Genomic DNA, 23,321 nt, shown 5'->3' on the forward strand with positions numbered 1-23,321 from the left:
GGGAAAGTAATCCAGTCATGGTATGTGCTGGATTTATTTAAATTGAAACCATTTTCAGAAGCTTCTTTCTACTATACCAACTTCATTTGTCTGCTAAACAATAAACTTTTAATTTTTAAAGGGAACAGCTCATTTCTGACCAGACACTTAGGCATATACCTAAATACAAAGGTCAGTGTAGATTCTGAAAAGTTTCATTAATTCCAAGTCAATGTACTGTTTTTCCAGATATCTGTCATATTACCAGGGCATTTGCACCACAAGGCTTGCTGATTTGTGTCCTGCTTTGCCAAGGGGTGGACAGTTCTTACCCAGCATGAGGAATGGCTTTATTTGCGTTAAAGAAACAACAGTGTGATTAATCATGCTGTTTGTGGCCAACTTTCTCTCTTCAGCATCGCAATGATAGATCCAATAGAGGGATAACATCAGAGATCACATTGATTTTGAACTTCTCTCTTCTTACAGAGAAGCTCTTGTTTATTTCGATGTAAGAAACAAGTTCATGGAGAAGAAATGCATGGGTCAGTATTTGTGAATGCAATTTTTCTTTTATGCACTTTTAAACTCTACTTACTCAAAAATATCCAAGAGCAACTTTACTTTGATTTTATGTTTTATTAAAACAGTGACAATTAAAGAGAGAACATTACTCTAATTATATAATTGAATAAAATAGCGAACAGATGCACTCTGGCTGCTGTGGACAGCCATCCTCATTTATAATGGTGAGCACAGCAAAGCCATCTGGACCTTTTTTGTATTCTTTCATCTAAATTTGTTTCTGTTTTTGAGATGTCACTCCAAGAGTTTCCATACCACTGAGGCTACTGCTCCAACGTGACCATGATAGATTGGAGAAGTGTTCACAGTACGATGGTCAGGTCTTCCTCTGAGATGTTTCATACCTGTAAGGAAAGAACCCAAGCCATGCCTCTGCCTGTTCCCTGTTGCTAGCTCACAATATGACTATCACACTGACCTGATAGAGAGATATCCTTTCATATACAGCAGTCAATAGGGCTCATTATTAACTCCCCAACTTGCCCTTGATGCTGAAAAGCAAGAATGGGACAGAGATGCACAGAAAGAAGTAGCTGGCATGACTTCCCTTGTCTTGAAAACCACTGCCATGTTGGACATGATACCAATTATGCAATGACAGGAACAGCTTGAGGACTTTATTTTCCATAAATGGGGGATTTAAACTTCAGTACTGTGAAAGGTTGAAAGCATCAGACCCCTAATGATTGATACAATAGGTGATGGCTTAGCTGTTTTTTTTCTAAGCATGGAAAAGGAAGGATTTTTTTTTCTTCTTTGCATAAGACATGCCCAGTAATTGCTTCCTTTTTTTCTGTGTCTTGGATTTTGTTGTTATTGTTTGGGAGATCATATTTCCCTGTGCTATTCAATTTCTTTTGCAAAGTTGACTGTATTCTATCATAAGAAATCATTTGTGTATATTTATTTGAAGAAAAGCATAAACTGCAGGCTATTTTGTAATGTCTAAGGGGACTGGCATCAAAGACAGGATGTCACATGCAAGGTCAAATGGAACTAGAGTAAACTGTATGATGTGTCAGATTTTGGCCTCTAAACTATATAATCCAATCTCAACTCCAGGTCTAGATCAGAATGTGGAAATTACTGGCAGCCAGTGGATGCTATACTCATTCATTCTCTCTCTCTCTCTCTCTCTCTGTGTGTGTGTGTGTGTGTTTGTATGAGAGAAAGAGAGAGAGAGGGAGAGAGAGAGAGAGAGAGAGAGAGAGAGAGAGAGAGAGAGAGAGAATGAAGAGAGGCCAGAAGGGTAGTCTACACAGTCACCTCTTGTCCTCTCCTTCCTAAAAAGTAGAACTATTTAGAATACTCAGTACCTCAATAAACTACTTGAGAAAGTGAGAAACAATTTTAGAAACCTTCTGCTATATGCATTTAATAAAATTTCAGATGCCCCCTACCAATCTAAGGAATAGACACATGTAACAAGAGACCAAAATAAAGTGAAGATAGAAATAAGGAGGGAACTGGCCAAAACAAATGGCTTTAAGAAAAACAAAATTTAATATCTGAATAAAAGTTTGCAATGCGTAGAGAAAGAAGTGAAATGTTATGAAAAGAACAGGAAAGGAAAAGATTAATCAAAAATACATTTGAAATAGTCTCTTGAAATGTAGAAAAAAGGGCAAAATGAACCCATGTCTTGAAAGAAAATCGCTATGAGGATCAGAAAGCAAACATCTTATTGTAGTTATCTGCACAGGACTTGTACAAGATTGACCCATCTGATGTCATCATGGATGAGGGAGGAGCCATGACTCTCCATCCCTCATAGAGGCTAATGGCAACTGATTTTTGTTGGGGCAGGGGTTATCATTTTCTCCTGTGGTGTCACTGCAGGTAAGTTGGTCTCGCTTTGTTGACTAAGTCCCACCCATGCTCAGACAAGTAACTAATTAAACTCAGTGGGCAACAATAAAAAAGAAGACACAGAAATAGGAGGGGACTTGTTAAAATGAAGAGTGCCAGTGGGAGAGAGAGGGGCTAACAATGAGTAAAATTCATTGCATAAGTATACAAACTGTAAAACAGTAAAAATCCATCTCGAATGAAATAGTTGTTCTCATTTCTTCCCTGAAGAAGATAAAAATAATCAGTCCTAGAAATAAAACTGTACTCTATATTAGGCATATAATTGTATGGAGAGAAAAGAAGATTTTCATTTGTACATTTAAAAGAATTACCATGGCTTATGTGAAATTTAAAGGGCTAGTTAATTCTATTGTTAAAAATAGTTTTTCAGCCGGGCGGTGGTGGCGCACGCCTTTAATCCCAGCACTCGGGAGGCAGAGCCAGGCGGATCTCTGTGAGTTCGAGGCCAGCCTGGGCTACCAAGTGAGTTCCAGGAAAGGCGCAAAGCTACACAGAGAAACCCTGTCTCGAAAAACCAAAAAAAAAAAAAAAAAAAAAAAAAAAAAATAGTTTTTCATACAATGTATTGTGATCTTGGTTTCCCTCTCTCTCATCTCCTCCCAGATCCTCCCCAGATCCCCACCCCTTCAACTATACATGTTTCTCTTTCCCTTTAGAAACAAACAGGCCCAAAGAACAAACAAACAAACAAACAAACAAACAGACAAACAAAACTCAAAACCCAAACCAGAACAAAACAAAACAAACAGAAAACAACCTCCTCCCCCCAACAAAGGGAAAGCATAAGAAAAATATTGTTAATGTCAAATACTGTGTTTGGAGAAATCTCTTAATGTCTCAGTTGCCATTTTGAGTTAATAAAATAGTACTTACATTACATGCCTCGCAGAGCAGTTATAGGTTCAAATACTCAGATGTTTGCAAACTATTTTGACTGATAACTTGAGCATAGAAAGCTGTGTGAGTGTTTTTGCATAATGAATGAAAACCTGTATGTAGATGTAGACACATTTTATTGAATTCATAGCCCACATCAATAAGTGCCTGTGTCTGTGCCCTGTTGACTTGTACTATGCCCTGTGAGTGATAGTCTTACCTCTGGTATCTCCATCCTTCCTCATCCACTCTGCTTTTGTGCTCTGTTTGGTGCTTCTGTTCCTCTGGCTCACCCTTGTCGCACACCCTTAATTTTTCATGTTGGTATGGAGTATTGTATGGTGGACTCCACTCTTGGGATTCAGCCATCCACTGCTGGTCTTTCCCGTGAGTAGGATCTTCCTGGTACCTTTTCTGTCTCCATGACACTTTTGAGTTGTTGCCTCTGTCTGTAGCTTGTCATGTAGCTTTTTCCTGCAATACTGTGTGGATCCAAGAACTAGATTCTTATCTTGATCCCACTTTCTTTTTGGAACCTGTGGTAGTTTGCGTGTAACTGGCCCCCAAAAGCTTACAGGGAGTGACATGATTAGAAGGTGTGCCTTGTTGGAGTAGGTGTGGCCTTGTTGGAGGAAGTATATAACCGTGGGGGTGGGGTTTGAGGTGTCCTATATGCCCAGTGCTTCAGTTCACTTCCGGTTGCCTTTGGATCAAGATGTAGAGTTCTCAGCTCCTTCTCCAGCACCATATTTACCTGCATGCTGCGATGTCACACCATGATGATAATGCACTCAATCTCTCAAAGTGTAAGCTACCACAATTAAATATTTTCCTTTATAAGAGTCGCCATGGTCATGGTGTCTCTTCACAGCAATGGAAACCCTAACAAAGACAAAGCCCAGCTTATACTGATGAGGACTTTGCAGACATTATGTGTGGCCATCTCAATGAGAAATGTCCCCAGTAAGCTCCTATGTTTGAGCACATTGTCCCTAGTTGGGGAAACTGTGGAACTTTAGGAGGTACAGCCTTGCTGGAGGAAGTACATCACTAGAGGTGGGCTTTGTGGGTCTCTAGCCTTGTACCACTTTCTGATTTGTTTGTATGTCTGTCTGTCTGTCTCTCTGCCTCTGGTGTGTGGATAAAATGTGATCTTTCTGCTTCCTGCTCCTGCTGCTATACCCTTTCCAACACCTGGAGCCTCCACCTTTCGGGAATCATAAGCCAAAATGCATCCCCCTTTCCTTAAGTTGCTTTTATCAAGATATTTTATCACAGCAACAGAAAGGTAATTAATATACCAAACATTAGACTCAGAATTCATGAGATAGGCATGAGGACCAATTAGGAGAGTTTTTTAGTAGACTGAGCAAGGGGAACCATGATAAACTTTCCAAATAATAACATCACTTTTTCTTAATGGCATCACCTGTGCTTACAAACATATTAGGAAATGCCCCATATCTAGAAGAATGCTCTGTGTTCAAGGATGAGCTTTCCAGAAACACCTATGTGATGAATTCATTTGCTTAACTCAAACTTTTTTTCATATATAGGATGATCCATATGAATGACATCCCAAACCAAACACCAAATATACAGAAAACTGATAGGCAATACTGTATTGTTCTCAGTTCTCTAATTAGCTGACCTTAAAATCTAAAAGAAAACCATTAGCTACATGGGGACTATAGGATGAAACATACTTGGTTAACAATTGTGATCAATTTTAGATTCCTTTTATTTTAAAAAGTAAGTTGACTCTATTTCTCTCCTTTGGAAAATTGGTTTCTGCCACACCATCATTGGATTCTCACTGTAAATCCTCTGGGATATCCCATGGTTGCCCAGAGTCTTGGCAATCCTTTGGGTATTGTTCCACAGAACCAGTTCCTTCATAAGCTCCAGCAGGTCCAAGATGGGGGGAGATGCTAGAGTGGGCCAACCCAAGGCCCAGTTGTGGGCCTAGGTGATGGCTGAGCTGATTGGTCAGTCTAGGCCAATGGGGCCACCCACATTAGGCAAAAGGGCAGAGTCAGCTCCCCTGTGCCTATGCCCACAGGGTGGGTTCATCCTCGCTTGTGGTGAGGGGTGGAGCCATCCAACTGCAGGGGCCAGCTTTCTTGCTGCAGTGACCAGCCAAGGCAGGACAAGTTTTCCCTGGGCCAGCAAAGGGTGGGCCAGCTCAGCATGGCCCTTTGATTTCATCTCACATGGTTCCCAAGGCCTCCTGAAGAGACACGTGCCACAGACTTCAGCATAGACCCTAGCTGCAGCTGGACCACGGACCCAGACATGGCCCTCAGCAGCAGCTTGGGTAGAATTACATCCAGGCTCTAGGTGGAAGCACTGGCCACTCAGATTCGGATGGTTCTGGGGGCAGCATGCCTCTCAACCCACCCCCAAAGCCTCAGGTTGCAGGTCCCAACCCTGGTCTTCTATGTGACCTTTAGTGGCAAAATTAGACTTGGACTTCAGCATAGACCCCAGCTACGATAGGACCATGGACCCAGACATGGTCCTAGGCAGCAATTGGGTCTGGATGTCACCATTGCCCCAGGTGGCAGTGAAGGCCACTCAGATAGGTATTGGCCTCAGTGGCAATGTGACCCTCGGATACCAACATGGACCCTCAGTTGCAGCCCTGACTGGATATCACCGTGACATTGGGTAGCAGCACAGGCCACTCAGATCTGCATGCATCATGGCCCTTGGACACCAACCTGGACTCAGGTCGCTGACCTGATCCTGGGCATCCTCATGGCCCTCAGTAGCAACAGGAGCCACATACTTCAGGAGTCAATCCAGATTCTGGCCGCTATAGGGCCCAGACCTAGACATGGCCCTTGGCAGCAGCCTGAGCCTGGATGACACCATGGGTTTTCATTCTTATCTCTTAGCATGGTTTGCTTCCCTGTATGACACTGGCTGGGACCTCCTCACAAATTCGTCTCCTCCATGTCTATGGGAAGATTCGTTTTTGAGGAGATGGGATGTGCCAAGCGTGTGCTGAGACTGGATAGATACTGAAGAAATGACAGTCTCTTCTTCCTTCGGAATATGAGCAAAGATGGCAACTCCTTGTGGTGGTTTGTAAGAAAATGGCCCCAAAAGGAGTGGCGCTATTGAGGTGAGGCCTTGTTGGAGGAAGTGTGTCACTGTGGGGGTGGGCTTTGAGGTCTCTTTTTTTTTTCTCAAGCTTCCCTCAGTGTGACAGTCAGTTGACTTCCTGCTGCCTTCTGGTCAAGATGTAGCCAGCCCCAGGTCTGCCTGCACGCTGCCATGCTCCCCATCATGATGATAATGGACTAAACCTCTGAAGCTGTAAGCCACCACCTCAATTAAATGTTTTCATTATAAGAGTTGCAGTGGTCATGGTGTCTCTTCACAGCAATAGAAAACCCTAACTAAGACAGTCCTCGTGAACATCTCATCACCTAAGGCTCAGGACACTAAGGGGTCATCTTATTGGTGGTGATAGGATTTAATGAGAACTTAGTGAAAACCAGAAACCAGGATGGGAGCTCTTTTCATATCAGCATGCACAACTCCTTGAAGTGACCTTGAACAATAGTGCTCTGCCTCCAAGTACCATTTTTGAAAGCTTCTGCTTTTCTTCAGGAAGTTTTCCCCAACTGCTCTTGCAAGCAGTAACCTTTTCTTCCCTGAGAAACTAACTCCCGGGATGCTTTATGGAGCCCTTGGGAACTTCTTGCCCTGCTTTTAAGGTTGATGTGGATGACTCAGCTGTTTAACTTATTGGCAATCTCCTGAGGATTCCTGGACTTGTGTTCTTCCTCTCTGGTTCCTAACAGAGCTGAGAAAGAAGGGAGAGAATGGATGCCAGGGTCCTGGCTGTATGAGGACACCGGGAAAGAGCTACTCTTCCATGGAAGCATTTTCAGGACTGACATAAAGAGAGCTGGTTTGCCTTTCCAGCTAACAGGGCCAAACACCAGAAAGCTCTGCACACCCCAGCCCCCATCCAAGCATTCTTTTAAAAACACCAAATGATACCTACTTTCCATTCTCAGGGGAAAAATTCCCATTCCATGAAAATATGATTTTTTTCATTTGTAAAGTTTTTTTTTTTTTAACATCAACCTTTGTAAAAGATCGACAAGTCCTTATTACTATAATAAATCAGTTTTGTGTTCTACCTGTTCCTTACTTGGTGGTAAGCTTAAGACATTCTTCTTCTTTTTCTTTTTCTTTTTGCTATTGAATGGGTGAAATAATAGAAGAAGCTATTGTAATAGAAGGTGGAATAATACCCATAGTAATGATCAGAGCCCGTTGAGCACATACAACCTGATTAAGGTATGTGTATGAATGCTGGAATGGGATGCCATGGAATAAAGAAAGAACAGAAGTGAGGGTGTTGCAGCCTACCTGGGCTATCACATACCATGCCTCATGGCTAGACTAGATTGTGCATGAGGACATTACACATGAAGAGTCTAGAGCCATGACTAGTAGCCAGGTCCCTAAAGTCACTTAGAACTATGACAGACAATTTGGTCTTTGTTGTGAAGGCAAGAGGGAATCATAGGACAGAAATATTTTAGGGTGCTGATCTGGTCATGCCTAGCACCACAAAGGGGCACACAGGCCATGCTTCTTCTCTTCACATCTGCCCTTGTGCAGAAAGTATTAGTTACCTCAAGTCTTCCTACCTTATTGTATCTTATGCAGTTGACTTCATCCCTCTGGTTCAAATCTACTTTATAAGTCCCAGGTCAAATTTAGTTGCATCTCTCAGCTAAAACCATGGAGATATTAATGGAATTTTCTGAGAGGGGGTAGTTGCACAACACCCTAGGATCATAGAGAACAGGCATGAATTCTCTTTGGTTACTGAGTGCCTGGGCTTAAGACACTGCCTTTGCAACAAGGAGCCAATTGAGATTCTTAAGCAGAGGAGTGGCATGCTACGCAACAGAGGAAGCATTTTAGTTCTGAAGAACAATCTTGTCTTCTTAAGAATAAAAGTATTATGACAGAGCAATTCAAGACAATAACTAATTTTGTGCCAACATATAAGATGCAAAAATAATTGCTGCCAGGGCTCCCAGGAAAGAGAGGGCTCTTTGGGCTGGAAGCCTGGGGAGGCTGATCTACAGGAGCTAAAGTCTGAAAGGGACATGGAACAGAAGGAATTGGGAGGATAAAGAGAAGAAATGGAAACATTTGCGAAGAACATGCTATCATGAACATGCATGTGTGTAGGCATGTGTTTGGGTGCAGTACCTATGCACATGCAAATGTGTGCTAGGGGAATTTCAGTGAGATGGGTGGAATTTAGAAACTGCCACGGGAAGAAAATTTCCTCATTACTTTTTAATATTAACATTACAGTTTGAGATGCTTCTCAAAGGTGGAGCAAGAAAAAGAGTGAGGCAGATTATTTTTATCTGTTGGTGGCAGATAATACACTTTGGTGGAGGAGCGAGTGCGAGGAAGACAGGGAGAAGGGAGAGAAAGAAAGATAAGGCTAAGCACGTCAACCCAATAAGCAGAGGGGGACGAAGGGAAGAATGGAAGGGCGCTGGTGCACAGATGTGTGTGTCTTTGTCCTATTTAGTTCTTCATAGTTGGGCTTAGTGAGCTCGGAACCGGTGCCAAGGAGAATCCTTATCCAAAGAGGGATGAAAATTGCGGCTTTGTGTCTGAAGGTGAAAACACCCAGGATAAATAAAAACCTCCAGCTAAGCCGTAGAATGTGGAAGATTTTCAGCTGGACTTATTGTGGTGATATTTTATTTGTGCTCTAACAAATAAAGCTTGCTTGAAAATCAGAAGGAGGAGCTAGCCACTAGTTAACCAGAGAGGTCTGGAGGTCTGTATAGACAGACAGGAAGTGATAGAGCTGGGTGGAGAGGGAAAGGGATAATAAGGTGTGGTAGAGAGAGGAGCTTGCTTGCTTTAGGATGAGGATTTCATAGGGGTAAGAAGTGGTGACTTGATGTTCTGCCTCTCTGATCTTTCAGCTTTTACCCCAATATCTGGCTCTGGGTTTTTTTTGTTTTTTTTTTAATAAGACCGTTTAGCAATTCGTGTTACAACTTATGAACTAGTTCTACGGAGTGTGACGTGTGCTTTGTGGGGAATGGTAAAAATGAAGTATTAAACTTCCCAGCAATATTTGAAGTGTTTTCTTTTGAGACTTCTTTTCACACCCACAGGAAATATATGTCCTCCTCTTTGTCACCCTACTCAGGCATCCTGTGAGCATCCTATATTTATGAGGTATCAGACACTCTGATGGCAGTTTGACTGGAAAGAAGAGAATGGCTGAACCTTCTGTGAGTTTAGCAGAGCGGTTTCAGAAATAGTGGGAGAGGCCATGTGTGAGTCTCCCCCAAGGGAGGGAAACATCTGGCCCTCACAATAGCTAATTGGTGCCAGGCCTAGAAAGTTGAATCTGCTCTTATAAGACCATCTCTGAATTGGACTTTGAACTCTGTTAGTTTTCAGGAGGCAGAGGTGAGGGAAGGGGAAGGGACGTGGGCATGGGCGTGGGCATGGGCATGGGCACAGCAGAGACAAAGGCAGGATTGTGAGCCCAAGGCCGCCTCAGATGATTGGAATCGATTTTAGAGGCCGACATGGAAAGAAAATTCTATGTCACTACATTTTAATATTCACATAGGGAGACCTTAATCAAAACACAACAAGGTTGTTATTACTCATCTTTGAAGCCTTAGCAAGAGGCTACTCAATGATTACACATGCAAAGGGATTTCTTCAAAGTGGGGGAAGGGGGTTGAAATAGGATATTATAGAGACTGGGATTGGAATATCAGTTCCCTTAGTAATTTCTAGAAATAGTTCTGGCCTTGCCCACAGGCTGCCAGCTCCATTACCAACTCTATTGACCAAATCGACCTTGAAGGAGAGCTGAGAGTAACACCCCCTGGCACAGCCGGGGAAGGCTGCCTTCCAGCTTGTTCTGTAAGAACAAGCATAATCATTCCAGCTTTGCTACCCAGGCAGGCTATTCATCTCTCCCTACTGCCATTTCCTGATCTATAAAGTAAATAGTATGTAACCATTCTAAGAGGCTCAGGATGCAGGCTGAACAGGGGAGCACAGGCAACAGTGCTCAATATACATGGCCTTCCTTCTCACGCCTTCTGATCTGCGCCATAAAGAGAAATCTAGAGGCCCTTGGCTTTTCTCACTAGAACTGGTAGTTACATAACTAGGAAAATGGGGCTATACTGCCCTTGTCTGATAGCTGGTCTTCCATGCCACTTTCTTATGCCAGTCATCAAGACCTATTGTATGTGTTCTTAACTCCTAGATTGTCTTAGAGCAAAAGGTGTGGTTATGTGTTGCTGTATAATCATGCTTTTCCCAACTTTTGTGGCTTTATATAGAGATCTGTCCTTGATCCTGCAGTTCAGACACACAGAAAGCTCTCACCTACTTATTTGACTCGGACCTATGCAGCATCAGCTGGGATGACTGGGGCACAAGATACTTTCAAGACAGCTCCTTCCCCTTGGTCCTCCCCAACATCTCCCTATCCATCTGCTATTGTTAGTTTGTCTCCAAGCGACTCAAGTCCCCCAGTGTGACCAATTCAGAGTTGTCAAATGGTTTATGTGGATGCTGGCTTCATCTGCTGGGGCCATTTCAAAAGGGGCTGTTCCAAGAGACCAGGGTAGAAATGACAGGGCTTTATGTGAGGTAGCTTCCGAAGCCATACACTTCCATTTTCGGCTCAGTGTTCACTGGCCCTGGAGAGCATGCACTCTTTGCATGATACACAGGAAAATATGAATGACCAGTTATTATAACTCCTTCCCACAAACACATGATGCTCATTATTAGGGGTCTGTCTCATTCAGTCATAAATGAATGCTTGTAAATGTGCTGCCTGTGATCACGGAGTCACTGAAACCAGAAACTCTGCAATGGAAATAAATGGAGACACAGAGAAGATGCACGGCATCTTTCTTAGACTTCTTCAGAGACTGGCAACAAATTGGAGTTTGCAATAGAAATTAATTTCCCTGAATCAATGAAAACCAGAGGACAGGTACCAGGATTGATAATGTCGAGTGGGAGGAGAGCTGGAAGGATTATATATTGAAGAGTAAGTGAGAAATGGCCATAGGCAGAAATAGGCTTAAGGCAGAGAAAAGCAATCTACACGTTATGGCTGCTATGGCTCCAATTATTCACCGCTGGTGCTAAGAAATATTTATCAGCTCTCAACTTGTAAATGGAGATAAATCTTACGTGTTCAGTTGTGTCGGGTTATTACCTGGTTCACACTAACTGGATTTCTAGTAGGCTGTCTGGGTCCTGATTCCACGGAGCTCTCTCTGATTGCTCCCTCTCCAGCTGATCCAATCTCAGTGTCCACTTCCCCCCCCAGGTTGCCTTTACAGGATCAACTGACTAGATGATGAAACTCAGGACAAAATTTCTTTCATTATATTTCCTCTGCATATGAGCACACACACACACACACACACACACACATGAGACTTCTCCTTCCCTTATACGTTTCACTTTTTTCTAACACAAGCCTAAATATCTAGAAATATCTAGGAAGCACTTGTTAAGCTCTTAATAAACTGCTTACCAATATGCAAAACATTCAATGTAGAATCAATCCCGGACCTATAACTCACTTATCATGCCAGCCTAAGAGGTGCACTTATCAGGGATGTCTTGGCCTGGTCCATATGCAGAGAGCTCGGTTGATGGTTGTGCTAGGACCCTGCCCTCACTCCCACACATGTGCAGCTCCGGGTCTTGTTTCTTACATCATCAGCGGGTGGCTGGCCACTACGTACCCGCTGGATGCGGACCCGCCCACCCTCTTTTTCTGTTCCCTCTCTGCTCCCTGCTCTGATCCCACCATCTCTTTCTTTATTTCTCCAGGCCTGGCTCTCCTCCCTCCCATCCCCTCCATCTGTCTTTCTAATAAAGCTCTTTGTAACTCTGGTAGTCGTGGCCTTGGCCCGTGACTTTTCCTCCGGTAACCATAACTATCACGTTGGACCTTCTCTTAAATGAGTATTTCCCAAGGTGGATTTTCTAAAACAACTCTTTGGAACGTTACACATACTGGGAGTCCTGTGACTCATGTTGGCATGTTAAACACCAGAGAAGACCCATAGTAAAGGGAGATATTTGATTGACTAATCATCTAAATGTATTAGACTACAGGGTAGTGTCTTTTTTTTTTTTTTTTAAAGTGTGGCAATATTTAGATACTTTCCAGGAGAGTGGTGTTTTTGGAGAACATTTTGTGGAGTGACATCCCATAATCTGGGCTTTCAGTTTTTGTTTCTCTTGGTCCTGTCACAGTGCTTACCCCCTGTTGCCTCTGCCTTAAGGCTTATGACTTCTAGCCTCTGAGACATTTCAAGAAGCCACAGAAAGATGACTTTTTGGCTAATTTGGCATTGTTTGGGCTAGAGGAAATGGTAGCAATAGTATACCCATGTTTATCTTTTAAAATGGGGAAGAAAGGTGCAGATAAGTAGATTTCCCTGAATGTACTAATGTCAGAAGTGTGACTAAGACCCATGGGCCTGAACACCAGGCAGAGACCATTTCTCCCCTTTTCTTTTTCCTCCATTCATCAGAAAGTGCGTTCCTAGAGAGTCAGCATTTGAGCCCTGCTGGCTCTATTGAAAGGAGGCAGTCCCAAGAGCTCACAGGAAGAATCATAATTTCCACAGGATGCAATTAGGATTTTGAGTTCAATGCACGCCCTGGAAATGGAGCAGACTGGCAGCCAGAGACCATACTTTTGGCAGAGGCTGAATGCTGCCTCTGAAATTTTGGAACAACACAGTGTCTTAGCTGCTCAGCCTCTCACCTTGAAATCAAGACTTCTGGTTCTTACAAGCTAGGAAAATCAGAGAGAGAACAACTTGACTCGCAAAGAAAAAAAAAATCTTCCCAGGAGGGGTTATTTGTGAGAACACAAGCATTAAATGATGGTGTAAAGAGCAGTTCAACATGGCTCCTTGGAAAGGCATTCATTAACCAAGGAATGTGAGATTCCCAGAGGAATAAGTTGAATTCTGAGAAGCTGGTCATTCTGTCTCTTTGAGGCCAGGCAGAAAGCGCTACCCACAGTGCCCAGTATGCTTTGGTTCACTTGGACAGATTCGTTTGTTTTAAGCTCTAGAGTGAGGCTGCCTTTAGAGGCAGAAGTGAGACAGTAGAATTGACTTGAAGCTTCCTGATAATTAGCCGATCTAGTCCTATTCTCTCCAAGTCCTTGAGGTCTAGTGAAAAGATGAAGGCCAAGGAGAATGCTACAGAAAAACATGCATGGAGAATTTTAAAGTCGGTGAGAGGGACAATGGGAAGGTGTGATGTTTCACCTGCTACTTTTTTTTATCCCTCTGTAGTACTTGAGACTGCACATGCTAGGCAAGTGCTCCGCCGTGGAGCTGCATCTCTGGCCATTTCGTTGGTTGGATTTGAGAGCAAGTTTGCAGGTTCTGGCAGAGGAACAGAGCTACTTGTCCATCCTTGACCAAAAGCCGGTCCTCCTCTGTCCAGGGAAGGTGGTCCTCTTTAATCAAGTGCACAGCTGTGAGGAGGGTGCACCTGGCTTAGTGACAAGGGCAAGTGCAGCCACCTGGCCACCCCGAGGAGCAGCACCAACCCCAGTGAGCAACGCGGTGACAGATGTTCTAGCGTCATCTCCCTCCCATCTTTGTTTGTTAATTTTGAGACAGGCTTTTCCTAGCTCACCCAGGCTACCCAGCCAAGCTAGCCTCGAATTCGCTATAAAACCTAGGCTCCCCTCAAAACTACAATTCTCCTGTTTCACTCCTTGTGGTGATATTGTGTCCCCCAATATATTGTGCACCCTAATAAACTTATCTGGGGTCAGAGAACACAACAGCCACTAGATAGACACAGAGGCCAGAAAATGGTGGCACACACACCTTTAATCCTATCACTTGGGAGACAGAGATCCAATCAGATCTCTGTGAGTTCAAGGCCACACTGGAAACAGCCAGGCATGGTGACACAAGTCTTTAATCCCAGGAAGTGATGGCAGGAAGCAGAAAGGTATATAAGGTGCGAGGACCAGGAACTAGAGGCTTTTAAGCTTTTAAGCTTTTAGCAGCAGTTCAGCTGAGATCCATTCTGATGAGGACTCAGAGGTCTTCCAGTTTGAGGAAACAGGATTGGCTGAGAAGCTGGCAAGGTGAGGTGAGCTGTGGCTTGTTCTGCTCTCCGATCTTTCAGCATTCACCCCAATACCTGGGTCCGGGTTTGCTTTTATTAATAAGACCCTTTAAGATTCATGCTACAACTCCTCTTTGTGGCTGAGATGACTAGGGGTGCTTGCTACCACAGTGAAGAAAATAACCCAGGGCTGCCTGTGATTTTATGTGTGTGATACTGTGATCTAGACCCAGGGCCTGGGCAAGAGCAAGGGCTCTACTACTGAGCCATAGCCTCAGAATGTCTATCATCCATAATATATTCAATATTATATATTGAATATTATATATTTAATAATATCTATCTATATCTATCTATCTATCTATCTATCTATCTATCTATCTATCTATCTATATAATTACCTCTTGTGCTGAATAGTTTTAGTGGCCAACTTGATGGAATCTAGGAGGCGTGTGTCTGGGCATGTCTGTGAGGGTGTTTCCAGAAGGGAGTAGAAGAGGCTCTTTCAGAGTATGCAGTGCATTCTGCTGGGTTCTGAAGACATCAGCCTCCCTTGGCTGCTTCACTTCATCCCGAGCAAGAATGTCATTGATCCTTGCTGCTGCTACTTCTGCCATCATTTTCCTCTGGCACCAGCTTCTACCTTCCAAGTTAGCTAGGAAACCAGGAATCCTCCAGCCCTCCAGGCAAGCTGGTGCTACTGTGTTAGCTTGGTGGGCCGTGTGGCTACCGGGTTCTCATTCCCTAGTGTGCAGGTGTGTGTATGTGCATTATATGATACTGTCCTATATGATATGACATGATGTATTGCATAACTCTCCCCCCCAACCCCCCACCCCGCTCAGTATTGGATCTGTTCCACAGCAGAACCCTATGTAATATATCCACATTAGGTGTTGGGCTTTCAAAGCTCTTTATTTAGTCCTGAGTCACAGTTCTCCCCTGCTCATCTGTATATCACAAGTTGTTTCTGTCCTGAGAAATTGAGGACAATGAGAAAGTTATGCCCCAGGAAGGTCCCATGTCCCACTGACCAACATGGAGAAGACAAAGGGGATCCCTAAAAATCCACACTTCTCATTTGCTTAAGCCATACGAAAGCCATTTATGCTGAATCTCACCCTTTGGAAAAAAGCCTTTTGGAATTATCACATGATATGCCTGTGGAATTACCCTGAGAATTACCTTTGTTGTACAAGAAAGGTTTCCTGACTCTGGACATGTTCAACAATATCAATCCTCTGCCCCACACGTGTTTTCTGCGCGCGCATGCGCGCGCGCACACACACCCCCACACACACACCACTCGCTCCTGGGGATGCTGGGGAGTATCCTCAGGTATATCCTGGTAGGAGTCCTAGAGTGAGAGAGAAAGAAGTCCTGCTGCTGTGGAAGGAGATGGAGGTGTCCCAGCGCAGACGCTGTCATTCAGTCAATTTCTCTGGGGGCATAAACAAGACGGATGTGGTCTGTGGGGGTCTGCCTTTGCAGAGACTTCAGCCCCCCAGAGATGCAAGGTCACATGGAGTGAGAAAATCCGCACAGGATAAGGAAAGGGGAGCAGGTCTTCTGATGGTCTAAAGCTTGACTGAAGCCTCCAGAAATTGTTCTGTTCCAGGAAACAATTCACAGACAGAATCCTTAGGATTCCCCAGATTTCTATGTTGTAAGGACCTCAAAGGAGCCAGCAAATAGTTTCCAAATACATGCTGCAAAGTGCTGCAGATATAAGATGCCTACTGTAAATGGGGATGCAGAAGATAGATCTGGACCTGGGAATGAGAGCTATGTACTGATGGATGAGTAGAGAGAACCTAGAAATCACTGATGGCCAAGTACTGTGCTCTTAGCTCTTGGGCCAGACCAGAATGTCTCTGATAGCTAAAGATAATGACTTGGAATTTTTCAGTGATGTAGGGGTAGCCTGTGCTACATTTGCCTCAGTCTCACACTCCTGCCATTTCAGGGCTGATTGTTGAATCCAGATTTTTATGGGGCTAGATTCTAGCCACAGCTCTGCATTGTAATTCAGAGTTCTGTTTTTTCCCACCTATTAGACCATACTTTCACACACTAACAGTAGAATGAACCCCCATAACAAGCCACGAAAAGCACCCAACTGGTCACATCTTCCCAAACGTCATTCCCAGCCCTTTTTTCTCCCTGGTTATAGAAGCACCATTGACATGGTCTCGTAGTCTTATCTTGGGAACTCAGATGAGAAATGTTTTGGACATTAGCTGTTCTGCCCACCTCTTATTGACAACTCAGTCAGTACCAGCTTCAGGAGTGTGTGATGTGCGATCGTTCAGGATTCCTTACACAGAAAGGTCCCACAGATTGCTTACTGCTCGGCTGAAATTCTGAATGATTTGAAATTCTGATCTTTTCATTCAGGATTGGGCAGCACAAATGAGGTAACCAGGCAGCTCTGAAGACTCCACTAGGGCTCCAGACTCACAGGGAGAAGCCGCTCACCAGTTCTCCACTGATGGACAGATGCAGGCGGTAGGAGGCTTTCCTGGAGTGGAACTGAAGCACACTGCCACGTGAGCACCTGTCATTGGAGGACCAAAGAATGACGGGGAGAAAGAGGGAGAGAGGAATGAGGTGAACTGGAGATGGTGCCAGCATCGTGTGCCAGTGCCGGAGACAAAGGAAAGCAGCTAAGCCGTGCTCTCATAGGCCTTACTTATTTTGAAGGGGGTTGAGTCTGAGGGGAAGAGAATAAACATCCTCCCAGAAAACTATCTTAAACCAGATCTCCTGGAAGCCTGGTGGTCATTTCTACTTGGGAAATTTTAATAGGGTATTTTAATTAATTATTTGAGTGCATCATATATGCATACAATGCATTTTTATCATATTATATCATACCACACTCCTCCCTATAACCCCTCTGAGCTCTGTTTCTACTTACTCCCAATTTTCACCGCCCCCCATAACTCATAAATTCCTGTTTGTGCTGACAGTATATTCAAGGCTTTGAGACCATTCACTTGTGGTCAATGACCAGGAACCACATTCATACAGAAAACCAAGTCTTTCTCCCCGAGAAACTATCAACTGTCAAGAGTTTCTCAGCTAGGGATGGAGGCTCGTAAGCTTCTCCCCACTTGGTGCTGGGATACTGACCCACTTGATCTCATGTATATCTTGTGCAGGCAACCGCAGCTGCTGTGAGCTCATGAGTGATATACTTCTATCATGTCAAGAAGATAATTTGAACCTCACTGATCTCTGGCTCTTCAGAATCTTTCGTCCACTTCTTCTTGGATAGCCTCCAAGCCTTAATTATTTGGAGGGTATGTGGCTAAGCACTTGGAAAACATTTGTAGTTGAAAGAAAGGACACATTCCTATAGCCTATCTCATATATATATATTATATATGTATCCATTTACATATATGTATATAAATAACTATATATGCCATAACCATTATGTATACATAAACATTTCTAATTTATAGATGAAGAACAATGCTGATGGGTTTTAAGTGGCTTATCTAGTATTATAGAGCTAATATATAGACCAGGACTAAGAATTATATTATTTAAGACAAAATCACTAGCACTTTCTATCACATGACTAAGTTGTGAACTTTTGGATGAGAAGGCTGTGACATATTCTGCTGTATATATGCAAATCCTAATAACAGAGCCTGGGAGATTATGATAATCATTATATGGTAATAATAGTGCAGCATTATAATCTATAATAATAATGCTTACAATCATGGAAGTTTATGTGCTGGGCACTCTGTGAAAGAACTGTACATATATTATCATAATTGCAAGTTGTCACCACCCCCTGAGAAGTACTCTTAACTCCTTCCTTTTAGAAAAGTGTGCAGTAAGAATTAGAGAGGACAAGAACCTTGTCCAAGGTCACATACATAACCAGCACTGAGGCCAGGGAATGTTAGATGAATGAGTGAAAATGTATCCTATTTCTCACAGAAGCACAGACTTGGGCACGGTGGAGCTTTGTCCCTGGTGAGTAGTTACACAGTCTTGGTTGTCCCCCTTTGATGCTACAGAAGCAACTATGAGCTTGTGCATATCCAGCTGTGGACTGCTGTTATTTTAAAAGACCTGTCAGATCTTGTGCTTTAATGACTGTGAATTTCCCTCTTGGAGCTCAGTTCAGTATTTGCTTGTCTCTGGGAATAGGCTTAACTCCAACTCTTGGTGACATCCTTGAAAAATGTTGAGGTTCAAAGGCAAAGGTAAGACCAGAAGGAGGCAATGTTGCGTCCCACTCGACCTGTTGAACGGGTTCTGAAGCGGGGGCAGGGAGGGAAGTGTGGAATTGGGAAATGTTAGCTATGAAATATAGACGAAGATGAAGAAAAAGATATATACAGGATAGCTTCGGAAGGTTCTGGGTCAATACCACAGACACGAGTTTTCTTACAGCCTTTATATACCCAAAAGCAGGGGTGGATGGTGGTGGTGGGGGCATCATGGTTCAAAGTACAAAGTACAGTTAAGAGTAAACACCTCCTTAGTACTCAAGACATTTGGTGACGCCTTATGGCAAAGCATCCTCTAAATAGACTCTGAAGTATGAGATACCTGCTAACAAAACCTTTGACTAAAACATCCTATTATGCAGCCTTGCCGGAGAAAGCAAACTTCGACTCTCTGACCTTGCATCAAGATGAAAACAAGCCTCAAGCTGGGGCCTCTGTGGGCCCCCACAAGGCAACTGACACATGTTGAGTTACTACTTAACCACAAACTATTGCCTACCACTGTACCCTCTGCTCTCAGCAGCCTGTCATATACAAATGATAACACTGAGACCCCCAAAGAGATCTGGCAACCTTGCATGGTCAGTAGGCAGCCGAGTCAGTTTTCACTCAGTTGTCTGTCTGGTCCCCACTCAGTTCTTTGGATCATGTAAACAGTCTTCACAGACAATGATAGTGCTGGGGTTATAGATGAACTGGTGAATGCTTGTCCAGCACACAGGAACTGCAGTTTAATCAGCAGCACTGTATACAAGCGTGTATTGTATTGTATGCCTGTAACTTTTGCAACAGGGAAGCAGAGACTGGAAGATGGAACTTCAAGGCTCTGACCACTATATAGGGAGTTGGAGGTCAGTGTAGACAGAAAACATGGGAAACATCTCTCTGTAGATTCTTGACCCTTTTACTTTAGGCTCTATGGATGCCAGTTGGGGGATAGTAATAGGTAACAGTTCTGTCCAGAGAAATGTCTCTGCCCTTCATGGTGAACCATAGTGGCTTGGAGAATGTCTTCTCAATCCCTGACAAGGGTAGCCAAGCCAGCAGGAGTGTCAGGATCAGTCAATATCACTTATTCTTGCAAATGGAGAGGGAAATATTTACAATTCTCTTCATAAAATATTTACCAGATTCTTATGTAATTTGTTGATAACAAACAGCTTTCAGCTAACTTGGAGGTGATGAGCAATCCTGCTAGACAGATGGGACCAATAACAAACTCCTGAGTAGAAAAATGCTTTCTGAGGAACAACACTTGGGAGAGCAATTCCAAGCTGAGAACTGGACCCAAGGTGATGGAGGAGTTCATGTTTTAAGGTTGATTTCATGAGTCGGAGAGGTTTGTTTTGTTTCTTTTCTTTTTGATGCAGAATTTCCTTGACATTCTCCATCATAAATCTCTCTTATAGAACCTTATCTACTGTAAGCCCCACTGACCAATTATTTAAGACAGAATTGAGACTAAAGGCTCTCTTTGTTCAGTTCACTTTCCGCCCCTCCCGCCCCCCCCCAACCCAAGGGTGCAAGGCATTTTATTGCAGAATGGTCCTCAGAAGCCTAGCCTGTCTTTGCTTCCCAAGGTGGGACAGTTGATCTCCAGTTCAGATTTTGTAAGTAGTGGGTATTGACTTTTTTTTTGCTCTGCAGTGAGCCATGTGCTGAATTTTTAATTAACAGTGTTTTTACAAAGATAATTCCCCTGCAGCGACACCTTCTGCCTGTCTGTAACAGGATGCACATTGAAGTCCTGCAGCAGGCCAGTTATATAAGCTACTGAGGGGCTCTTGCTCCAGTGTGCTCTGTCCAGAACATCAGATCTGAATTCACCAGAGCCTGTGATACTGTTCTCATTACCCACCACATTTATTTTCTTAAGACTTTCTACTTCCCACCCTGGTTGCTCGAAAAGAGAGTAAGAACCGTAGTGAAGGTGGGCTTTGATGTTGGATGCTGTCTGAGACCGGTGGTGCGACTCTCATTGAGCTAACCCTTTAGAATAGCTTCCTTTTCTCTAAAAGCAGATGGTTAAACATGGGCTGTACAAGGTTTGAAGCACAGACCGTTAGCAAATGGAGTTATTGCTGCTGCTGTTATGGTAGGGCAGGCTGGACTGCATAGTAGTCTGGGTTCCAAAGGCTTCCTTTTGCTTTTCCTGCTTTGTTTGTTGGTTTGTTTTCCAGCAGTGGCCTTTGCCTTGAAGACAGCTACCAGAGGAAGAAGTGTTGGAGAAACAAATCCAAGGCACCCAATCCCCTCTTTTGGTATTAGGCTACAGGTTAATACTTTAGGTAATGAGAAGAATATTATGGTGAGTCTTTGTGGTGGTTTGAAAGAAAATGTCCCCCAAAGGGAGTGGCACTACTGGGAGGTGTGGCTTTCTTGGAGTAGATATGGTCTTGTCAGAGGATGTGTGCTGCTGGGAGGTGGTCTTTGAGGTCTCATAAATGCTCAAGCTTCACTCAGTGTGATACATAGCCTACTTCCGATTGCCTGAATATCAACATGTAGCAGCTCCGTTCCCATCACTGTGTCTATCTGCACACTGCCATGCTCCCCACCAGAATGATAATAAACTAAACCTCTGAAACTGTAAGCTGCCACCTCAGTGGGATGTTTTCTTTATAAGAGTTGCTGTGGTCATGGTTTCTCTTCACAGCAATAGAAACCCTAGTGAACACAGTTTTCATTGTAAACTCTTTGTAATTTTTTTTTCTTTCTTCAGATAAGCTAAGCTGTTGGGACTGAATCATTTGGCCCCTCAGTCAAAAGCTGCTGGCTTTGATGCTTGTACCTAGCATCTTGAGCAGTTCTTTTTCAGGAACCAGCTAGCTAAACTGTCATCATGGCAGACTGGTTGTTTTAGCCACTTTGCAGATATCTTGAGGAGACTTCGTTCCAGTTATGATGTTCATTGCCTCCATGGCAACTGCTGAAGTGATGACTTCTGGTTCAGAAGGCTTTATGCCAGTCACAGTTGCTCTGCAAAGCTTACACTGGTTCTGGGAGAATTGACTTGGACCTTGGCAAGCCTCAGCGAACACTAGATGCCCTTGCCTACAGTGGCTTGGGATGGCTCCAGCCTTCTTGCAGCAATTCTCACTCAGGCCTGGAGTGGGAAAAGTACTTCTCTGAAAACTCAGCACAAGGCTTGTGATTGGCCGAAGGGCATCTATGCCCCTTTGATGCTTGTGACTAGTTCACACTGGTGGTATTTCTTTGTGCATATGTGAAGCTTTGTGATTGATGGAACTTGTTTCTACTCAAGAAGCACACCATGCTCCTCTCCAGGCTACATAAACAGACCATCTCATCCCTTTCTAGGTAATCCTGGATTACTCTCTTGAGTACTGACCTCCAATGCTTCTCTATTAGGTCCTAATAAAGACTTCTCATAGTCTTCTCACTGACGTGTGGTCTTTATTTTAAGTAGAGTGGGTTGAGCTGGTAACACAAAGGACTCATAGAACCTGGAGCTTATGACGGCAGTAGCAAGAAGGTGGCTGGAGAATTTAAGAATGACCATGAGTAGACACTACCCAAAGCTAAGATGAGGGATCACAGATGATCTGAGGTAAGTGTCTGCTTACTCAGACCGTGAGCTTACTTCCTTGATAAAGGATTCTATATCTGAAGCTGAAAAGCTGTGGTATTAGTTAGCATTTAGAGCCAGGTATCCTGATGTCCAAAGCAAGAGACTCTCACATGAGTTCTTTGTGCCATAAAGGTCTGGCTTTGAAATCTTCTAGCTCTATCTGAAAACCTGGACTGTAAAATTCTGGCATTCATGAGTTTGCAGCTGCCAACACAGGGAACTATCCCCTGTCATTCAAGATTTCCATCCATTTAGAGCACAGGGACTCTGGGCCAGCCATTCGTGACTTGGCAGAAGGAGATTATAACAAGCAAAGGAGATCTTGAATTCACTCATTCACTCTCTCTTTTATTAATTAAGCTTTTGACAATCTCATACATGTATATAATATTCTAATTACTCCCATCCCTATCCTCCATCATTTGTCTTCTGTCCATGTCCTATCCACCCTTGGTCCTTACAAATCCCCTTCCCACATTTATGTCTTTTTTTTTTGTTTTGCTCTGTGAGGCATTTTATTTTGTGGCAGGGTCCTGTGCTGTTGTTCTCTTTAGGGGGGAGTAGGCACTGAGTCAACAACACAGACTCTGAGAGAATGTTGGAACAACAAGCTAAGTTTATTCAGGAAGAGGCAAGCCTTACATACCTTCCACCCTGCCCTGGGGGAAGGTCTGATGAATATGCATCTGCTGGTGTGGCATGGCTGCCTCTCATTGGTTCAGGTCATCTTCATATCATGTCTTAGTTGCTGTTGCTAAGGCCCTTAGGCAGTCCCAGGTTGGCTCTCAGAAAGTATCTTGTCTCTCAGAAAGTATCTTATTACTGGTTTGGGCCAGCTGGTTTGACTCCTGTTAAGGCTGAGTCATCCCACATTATTTAACCAGGGCCATCTGTAAGACATAGGTATGAGATCCTGGATTCTTATCTCCATATCAATGCAGTATTCTCAAAATTTTTCTAGTAAGGGCTCAGATATTCCT

This window comes from Peromyscus leucopus, chromosome 22, assembly GCF_004664715.2.
Source record: "Peromyscus leucopus breed LL Stock chromosome 22, UCI_PerLeu_2.1, whole genome shotgun sequence".
Lineage (NCBI taxonomy): Eukaryota > Metazoa > Chordata > Mammalia > Rodentia > Cricetidae > Peromyscus > Peromyscus leucopus.